The sequence below is a fragment of the Mizuhopecten yessoensis genome, unplaced genomic scaffold, assembly GCF_002113885.1.
Source record: "Mizuhopecten yessoensis strain PY_sf001 unplaced genomic scaffold, ASM211388v2 scaffold6779, whole genome shotgun sequence".
Classification (NCBI taxonomy): domain Eukaryota; kingdom Metazoa; phylum Mollusca; class Bivalvia; order Pectinida; family Pectinidae; genus Mizuhopecten; species Mizuhopecten yessoensis.
The window spans coordinates 537,919-548,322 of record NW_018406720.1 but is presented as its reverse complement, the minus strand read 5'-3'; positions in this window follow the sequence as shown (position 1 = coordinate 548,322).

Below are 10,404 nucleotides of genomic sequence, written 5' to 3'. Positions count from 1 at the left end.
GCATCGTGTCCAAGCTTTATCCAACATGTTCTGGAAACGTTGGAGGGCCGAGTATCTGCAAACTCTTCAACGTAGACGCAAGTGGCAGCATCATCAGAGAGACCTTTCTATTGGTGACATTGTCTTGGTCAAAGACAGCGAGTCTCACAGGAACTTCTGGCCGATGGGTGTGGTGGTAGATACCTTCCCAAGCAAGGATGGACTTGTCAGAAAAGTATCTGTAAAGTTATTCTCCAAGGGACAGAAGGAGATGAAAGTGTATACGAGACCAGTCACAGAACTTGTGCTATTGATCGAGTGTGAATTGTAAACATTTGTATTTTATTGATATATGATATTGCAGTGATAACTTTTTATGTAACTGACATTGTTAAGAATGTTGTGATGTAGTGGCATCTTTTAGATACCAGACGGGGAGTGTTCCGTTACGCTTACTGATATTTGTTTGTATACAAGACTTCACGAGTTACCTCCCTTGGTTTGGTGTCTACTATATATATTTCTTGTATAATATTCTACGAGTTACTGCCCTTTGTGGAACTCTTTTACTCTTTATCATCGAGCAGCCATTGTGAGCGTACAATGAGGCACGCTTCATCAACATACCTTGTTTTGTGAAGTGTGGACTTGGTTGAGCCATGGTTGTGGGTGTCGATCTGGCCAAAATAGGGCAAATGTGTCTTCACGTTTACATGTCAATCGGTTTACCATGATTTGAGGATGGAAATAAAACCAAATATATACCAACACGTACACTTTGCGTTATCGTACAGTTACAAGTCACAATGGTCGGGTCTTTATTCTAGCCAACGGGTCTGCGTTCTAGTCACAGGGACCAGGGTTTTCATTCTAGTCATAATTGTTGTGTCTTTAATCTAGTCACAAGGCTCGGTTCTCTATTCTATTCACAAAGGTAGGGGTCTTAATTCTAGTCACAAGGGTCGGGGTCTTCATTCCAGTCACAAAGGCTGTGTTTTTTTTTATTATAGCCACAAGGGCCTGGCCTTTATTCTGGTCACAGGGGTTGGGTCATTATTCTAGTCACATGGGGTCAGTTCTTTATTCTAGTCACCAGGAAAGGATCATTTTCTAGTCACAGGGGTCATGGTCTTAATTCCAGTAACAATGGCGGTTTTGTTTTACAGTCACAGGGGCATGTTCTTTATTCTAGTCACACGATGCGTATCCTTTTATCTAGTCACAAGGTTCGGGTCTGCGTTCTACTTACAGGGCAAGGGTCTTTATTCTAGTCGTAGGGGTCAGTTCTTTATTCTAGTCACAAAGGTCGGTTCTTTATTCTAGTCACAGGGGTCGGGTCTTCATTCTAGTCACAGGGGTCGGTTCTTTATTCTAGTCACAGGGGTCGGGTCTATATATTCTAGTCACAAGGGTCAGGTCTATATTCTAGTCACAGGGATCGGGTCTATATTCTAGTCACAAGGGTAAGTTATTTATTCTAGTCACAAGGGATTGGTATTTTGCTAGTCACAAGGCGGTCGGGTCTGCGTTTTAGTCACCGAGGCCATGGTCTTCATTCTAGCCACAGGGGTCGGGTCTATATTCTAGTCACAGGGGTCGGCTCTTTAATTTAGTCACAAGTGTTGGTTCTTTATTCTAGCCACAAGGGTCGGTTCTTTATTATAGTCACATGGGTCGGTTCTTTATTATAGTCACATGTGTCGGTTCTTTATTATAGTCACATTGGTCGGTTCTTTATTATAGTCACATGGGTCGGTTCTTTATTTTAGTCACAAGAGCAGGGTCTGCCATTTAGTTATCGGGGCGATGGTCTTCATTCTAGTCACAAGGGTCGGTTCTTTATTCTAGTCACAAGGTCGGTTCTTTATTCTAGTCACAGGGGTCGGTTCTTTATTCTAGTCACAGGGGTCGGGTCTATATATTCTAGTCACAAGGGTCAGGTCTATATTCTAGTCACAGGGATCGGGTCTATATTCTAGTCACATGTGTCGGTTCTTTATTCTAGTCACAATAGCATGGTGTTTATTCTAGTCACAAGAGGCGGTAACGTTTATCTAGTCACATGGGCCATGATTTTCATTCAAGTCATAGTCGGGACTTGAATGAAAATCCGGTCCTTGTGACTAGAATGAAAATCCAGGCCTTGTGACTAGAATGGAGATCCGGTCATTGTGACTTTAATAAAGGGCCGATCGCTTGTGACTAGAATGTAAAATCGGTTGCATGTAATAAGAGTGAGAAATACCCGGTCACATGCGAGTAGTGTGAAGATCCGGTCCCTGTGATTAGAGAGAAAAAATAAAAACGTCGACAATCAGATGGCACAATATCAAAGGCAGAGACGTACATCAGTACATATGTCTGTCACCAATTTGATTCTCGCATTTAACCGTTGTAATATGAAAAAAATATCGAATTATTCGGGTTACCATGGAAATGAATCACGCAATATAAAAATGTGTTTTAAAAGTAAATAAAAATATCATCGTCGGAAAATACGCTGGAATTGTGTAATTAAGGATTATTTTTAGTCATTACGCAAACATATTACGAGCAAACGTTTTAGTAGATACGTATGTCTCCCCTTTGAATGAAGGGAGACATATTGTAATAGTACTGGTTCTGGTGGTTCTGGTTCTACTTCTAAACCGTTAAAGATATCTTGATGAAACTTGAAGTATGCCTGTATTACCCCTAGACGATGTTCAGTGCACTGTCATTAGGTCATTGTGACCTTGACCCAATATGGTGTATCTATGAACTGTATTAGTTTATGATCAATAAAGAATTACGAATAGTATTACTTCTCATCGCCATCTCGACTCTTTCCCCCTAAATAAGCCGTAGCTTGTCATTCTAAAAATACTGTTTGATGACTCACAAGTTTTATGATACATGTTTAACTCATTCATCCCTGAAATTTCACAATGAACTATATTAGCCTTTCAACTGGAAGAGTTCAAATATGTTTTCAGTGGTGAATGAGTTAATACAGATTTAGGATCAATGTATGAAGGTGTAAACTATATTAATTTAATCTGTTATCTAACTTAATTTTATTTATTTACATAACACGTATTCTCGGAAGGAAGTCACAATAGAGAACTACCACAGAGGCTTAACATCTAGATGACTAATCGTCTGTGCTTGTAATATTTATATACAAAAAAGTTTGCAATAATTCAGTCAAATTTCCATAATGTCTGGCATGTTAAAAACGGGTAATTTTTAAAAGTTTAATGTATTAAATACGTTAAATATTTCCGGAAACACGGTACAATACTCTTGTTGTTATCTTTAAAAAGAAGCAAGTATATTCATGGTTCAACACCTTAGGTAATGATAAAACGTCATGAAGACTGTATGCGTCTCGTCACTGGGTTTGCTTTGGTGTCCTCTATTTGGGGACACAAAAGCGACCAAAATAAATCTGTTGCGCCCATTGCAATATTTGGGATCTTTATCTTTCTTTCTACTTCAAACTACCTTTTATTTCCTAGCGCCTTGCTTGGCAACACCTCACTGTTGGTCTTAATGTTGAGCGTTCGCCCATGTGAGGACGGCAATGGGTTCTGTCCCCAGGCCGGGACACATATGGCAACAACTGGTTCACCCGTTGTCAGTATAATGTGACCGGGCGGAATGCTGTGCTTGGTTCTTTCGGCATGGTATTTCAGTGAAATAGCACTAAAAAGTCTGCATCAGATCCGCACTATCAGGAGGCAATTACACCAACATACCCTGTCGCCTGCATACACACAGGCAAGCATACACTACACACATGGAGGCACGTCCTTAAATGACATTAGCTGTTAATACGACGTTAAACAAAGATGTTCCACGCGACACATCAGTAAATGGGAGCGATGTAAAGATAGGATTTTAATTATATTGTGTGTCCTCGTCCCTTCATGTGGTGTAATTAGCTCATCTGGCGCGAGGGCCAAGTGAGCTTAATATACCGTGGTACAGTGTCCGTCGTCCGTCCGGCATCACCTTTTTTCCTTTAAACAAACCCCTTCTCAATAACAAATCGGCCTAGGGTGTTGGTATTTGGCCAATAGCACGCTGGGATAAAGGGTAACAAAGTTTGTGCAAATGAATGACATTGACTCACTTTCAATGTCACTAGGATCAAATATGTTACAATATTTACGCAACCTCTTCTGAGTAAGCAAAACCCCAGGGTGATGATATCTGGTCAATAGCATGCTTGGATAAAGGGTTACAAACTTTGTTCCATTTATTGATCTTGTTCAAATGAATGACCTTGGCTCACTTACAATGTCACTGGCGTAAAGTGTTTGAGAAATCTTCACCCAACTTCTTCTGAATAACCAAAAGGCCCGGGGTGCTGAGAAGAGCTACCAAGTTTGTTAATATGAATTACATTGACCCACATGTATGGTCACCGGGGTCAATTGCGTTACATGTAAAATATTTAAATAACGTTTTTCCAATTATCAAAAGGCCCTCTGTGATTAGATACAAGCACACTAGAATACTGGTATGAATGGCTACAAAAGTTTGACCTTGATCCTCTTTCAAGCTCACAGGGGTCAAATGTTTAAATATATTCTGAATAACTAAGATTGGTCCACATTGAAAGTTATTGGTGTGGGATAAATACAAGGTGAATGATTCGGGCCTCTTGTTTCGTTCCTTGTGCGTGTCCTCGTCCCTGCCTTCGCGCTCGTCCCTGTGTGTTTATTCGTCCCTGTTTGCGGTCTCGTAATTTCATGTGCTTCCTCGCCCATACTTGCGTCCTAGTCTCTCTGTACTTCCTAATCCCGACGGGCGTCCTCGTCCCTATGTACGACCATCCCTACGTGCATCTTCGTTCTTGCTTGCGTCCTCGTGTTTTTGGAGGAAAATGAGTTCATGTACTAAGCATTTTCCCGTAGATCAACTAGAAATGTTGTTTTTGATGCAAGAAAGTTATGTGGGGTCGACATTTCGACATCGAGAGCTTGTCCTCCCTCCTCAAGTATATGATCATTGGGGGTGTCATTTCCCCCGAAAGTCGATCTAACCCCCTAAATCATTAAAATTACTCTCAACACCTTAGTTAAGGTCCAAATATAGCTGTAACAAATTATCAGGTCCCTGTGAATATAAATAGAACACTTACACGAATTTTTAATGAGATTATTTTATCAGATCAGTTGAATAAAATTGAAATGGAACGCATCAAAGATTTAATTCATCTAAGAAAAGATGAAATAAGAACAGGGAAAATACGACCAATTAAAAATCCCTGCGTCCCCCCAAAACAAAACAAACGGCCCTGAAAGACACGCTAATGCCTACCTTTTAGATATTCAACTAGTGATAATAGCCTGCGTGAAAACAATACTTATTCCAATTAATTATATGTGAACGGTTCAATTATCAAATTACACGTTGTTGACTTCTAACCTGGGAGGGTCGCATATCGCACGTGTTTTGCTAGAGGAAGAGTTCATAATGCAGTGTTCGTGTGACCGATGATATATATGGAATTTATAGAAGTATTTTCAGTAATATACCTTTTATTTTGGATACACAATTTCGAGAATGTGCCGTTAGTAACAACCAGCTTGGCATTGTTTCAAAGTCTTCAGGTGAGTGCGTTCGATTTTGATATCGGTTGCCGATCAGGATGCGCGGTGTATTGAATCGCAAGACCACTGTGTAGGCTGACACCGGATATAGCTAGTACCGAAGCTGTCATGGAAGCTGGGCGTAGTTATATCACATTAAGTTTTCGATATTTCTTGTATTTTCTGGTAGTGAAGAGACAAATAAAGAAGTACGACAGTCAATCATAGACGTAATTTATATCTGAAACAGGAGGCATGTAATTGTTTTGGTGTAGTTGCAAATTATTTACAAAAACAGTGTGCCTAGTACCGCTAAATCTTCATTCGCAACAGCAAATATTGTCTTGACTTGACATTTGCTAGTAGATTATATTCATTTATATGTTAAGATGATTTCTTATAGTTATATAGTCATTATAATTCACGGAGTCACTCTATATTATGCTTCTTTCTTTAGATATTGGTATAACTAATTTTGGTGAAGTGTACGGCGAATAGAAATACATTGTACGGCGGATAGGAATGTTTAAAATAACTGGTGTACGGCGAATAGTTCATATGGTATACAGTATTCAAGTGAACATCTTGCCTAAATGTGATATATTTTGTTAAAGCTAAACTTGAACTGACTTTCCCCGATTACCGTAAATCTCCTACAGTGTAAAATGCATGCACCTTATCGTACGTAAGTTGTAGAACACCAAAGATTACAAGAAACAACAATGCACTCAATACAGTTGTACAGGTAAGTCAGATAACAACTAGTCTACCTGTGCTGTAGATTAAAAGGATAGGCCAAAATGATAGTTGTGTGTCTGTTTTTCAGCCCTCAAAATATTAGGGTTGCAAAAAATATTTTTAAAGTACCAATTATAAAACAAAGTTTCAGACCATGATTTAAAAGTGCCTATTAAAAGTTGATGAAAATAAAGTTAGAATAGACTTTGAAATCTTGAGTAGGAATGAAACAGACTTTTCCCATTGCCTGTTAAAGGTATACATATTTAACACTTCCAGACGTCTGTATTGCTTTTACCACTTGCTGTTTACAGAAAACTGAATAAATTAAGGATATATCAACTTAACTATCGTGTATTTCTTTGCAAATCTAGGTATTAGTGCAGATTTTGGATTTTCTCTACATCACCCTTAACATTTCTTGTGTAACCCCTCCCCCTTGTATATTAACGTTGTGACAGGGAAAGAGTATGTCATCTTCTGCCTACGTTCCAACTCTCCACCGCTATTGTCAAGGTCATAGCTAAAGTTCCAAACACTCAATTGCTATTGCCAAGGTCACAGCTTAAGTTGTGTTATAGCATGTGAAAAATGGGTACTCCTTATCATTATTTAACTCGACATTCATTAGGCTTTCGATATTCTTAACCACTTCCCTTACGATATCATTCAAAAGTGTTACAAAGTAACACAACTGGGATGTTACTCCAATGGTATAACAACATAAAAACATAGCTAGTACAAATACTCGCTCTAAACATGGTTATGTTAGTGTAGCTATTCGCCGTACTGTTAACATGCTAGTTGCCGTACACTTGAAAATGTATCAACAACTATTCGCCGTACACAGACGAAAAATTTAAGTCAATTAGATCGTAATATAAGGTCAATCTGGATTAGAGATTAGTAGGATGGTATGCAACAGAGTCTGTTCAAGGAATATGTTTCAACGGAACTGTGTTGCATACCACCATCAATGTTAAAAAGGTTCAAGTCAAAGAGGTGGCATGCCTCACCATAGCGTGGGCCATTTGGTGCCGGAATCGCTGGATATGATCATCTTGCAATGAACAAGTCAGATCCTTTATAGTGTACCCGAACGGCGGAAAACAGTTGGGGTAAACAGGGAAAGTTTGGCCGATTTTTATTAAAGTCGTTCTGGACAGAAAAGCATTTGGTGAANCCCCCCCCCCCCCGCCCCTTACTTTAAAGTGTTCAACCTCTTATTTCGGGGTCTCCTTAAATTTGCTTACAGCATTTTGTAGCTCACCTAATCTCATCAATTGTTCAGAAGTACGGTATTAACCCTTTCACCACTGTAGACAATAATAGACTCACCCAGATCAATGAATGGTAGAGTCTACTAAAGTTACATAGGGGTAAAAGGGTTAAAAGACAGGTTGATGGACAGCAGACGGGGGAACCTGCAACATGACATAAGCTCCCAGTCCTTTATACTGGGCTAGGCTACTATATATACTGAGCTAGGCTACTATATATATGTATTACCCTTGCTGTCCTTTATACTGGGCTAGGCTACTATATATATTTATTATCCTTGCTGTCCTTTATACTGGGCTAGTCTACTATATATACTGGGCTAGGCTACTATATATACTGGGCTAGGCTACTATATATCTACTGGGCTAGGCTACTATATATATTTATTATCCTTGGTGTCCTTTATACTGGGCTAGGCTACTATATATATTTATTATCCTTGCTGTCCTTTATACTGGGCTAGGCTACTAAATATATACTGGGTTAGGCTACTATATATATTTATTACCCTTGCTGTCCTTTATACTGGGATAGGCTACTATATATATTTATTATCCTTGCTGTCCTTTATACTGGGCTAGGCTACTATATATATACTGGGCTAGGCTACTATATATATATTTATAATCCTTGCTGTCCTTTATATTGGGCTAGGCTACTATATATATTTATTACCCTTGCTGTCCTTTATACTGGGCTAGGCTACTATATATATGTATTACCCTTGCTGTCCTTTATACTGGGCTAACCTACAATATATATTTATTATCCTTGCTGTCCTTTATACTGAGCTAGGCTACTATATATATTTATTACCCTTGCTGTTCTTTATACTGGGCTAGGCTACTTTATATATATATATATATTACACTTGATGTCCTTTATACTGGGCTAGGCTACTATATATATGTATTATCCTTTATGTCCTTTATACTGGGCTAGGCTACTTTATATATATATATATTACTCTTGATGTCCTTTATACTGGGCTAGGCCACTATATATATTTATTACCCTTGCTGTCCTTTATACTGGGCTAGGCTACTATATATATGTATTACCCTTGATGCCCTTTATACTGGACTAGGCTACTATATATAAGTATTTCCCTTGCTGACCTTTATACTGGGCTAGGCTACTGTATATATGTATTACCCTTGCTGTCCTTTATGCTGGACTAGGCTACTATATATATGTATTACCCTTGATGCCCTTTATACTTGGCTAGGCTACTATATATATTTATTACCCTTGCTGTCCTTTATACTGGGCTAAGCTACTATATATATGTATTACCCTTGCTGTTCTTTATACTGGGCTAGGCTACTTTATATATATATGTACTACCCTTGATGTCCTTTATACTGGGCTAGGCTACTATATATATGTATTATCCTTGCTGTCCTTTATACTGGGCTAGGCTACTATATATATGTATTACCCTTGCTGTTCTTTATACTGGGCTAGGCTACTTTATATATATATGTACTACCCTTGCTGTCCTTTATACTGGCTAAGCCACTACATATATGTATTACCCTTGCTGTCCTTTATACTGGGCTAAGCTACTATATATATGTAATACCCTTGCTGTCCTTTATACTGGGCTAGGCTACTTTTATTCTATTATGGCCCTTTCCCGAGGGAACTGTTCTCTTATAGTGTTGTCTGGGGAGGTATAGTGCCCGAGCCGTTAGGGGAGGGGACTATACCTCCCCAGAAAAAACTTTAAGAGAACTGTTCCCGAGGGAAAGGGTCATAATAGATTTAGTACATCACATGACTGTACTAACTGTGACTGCAAATTGTGTCGCCTGCTTCGTTTTCATACATTGCTGAGCCTCTGCAAAGCAATCGGCATTCCCGTTCCCGAATCTCGAAGCCATTTTGGCAGACGACAACAATGAACTGAAAGTAGAATATGTACAGCGCCCCCTAGGAGAAGGGGCGCAACTCTTGGCGTCACGCTACTTTTCCCGCAGTCTCAGCGGTCCAAAAAAAAGGTATAGTGCCCGTCTCCAGGTATAGTTCCCGTCGTCAAGGGCGGATGCTAACTATACCAAATAGAGCAAAGGCAGTTATCCAATAGCTATCCTAGTAATTATCATGTGATGTACTAAATATATGTAATACCATTGCTGTCCTTTATACTGGGCTAGGCTACTATATATATGTATTACCCTTGCTGTCCTTTATACTGGGCTAGGCTACTATATATATTCATTACCCTTGCTGTCCTTTATACTGGACTAGGCTACTATATATATGTATAACCCTTGCTGTCCTTTATACTGGACTGACTACTACATATATGTATTACCCTTGCTGTCCTTTATACTGGGCTAGGCTACTATATATATATGTATTACCCTTGATGTCCTTTATACTGGCCTAGGCTACTATATATATGTATTACCCTTGCGGTCCTTTATACTTGGCTAGGCTATATATATATGTATTACCCTTGATGTCCTTTATACTGGGCTAGGCTACTCTATATATGTATTACCCTTGATGCCCTTTATACTGGACTAGGCTACTATATATATGTATTACCCTTGCTGTCCTTTATACTAGGCTAGGCTACTACATATATGTATTACCCTTGCTGTCCTTTATACTGGGCTAGGCTACTATATATATGTAATACCCTTGCTGTCCTTTATACTGGGCTAGGCTACTATATATATGTAATACCCTTGCTGTCTTTTATACTGGGCTAGGCTACTATATATATTTATTACCCTTGCTGTCCTTTATACTGGGCTAGGCTACTATATATATGTATTACCCTTGCTGTCCTTTATACTTGGCTAGGCTACTA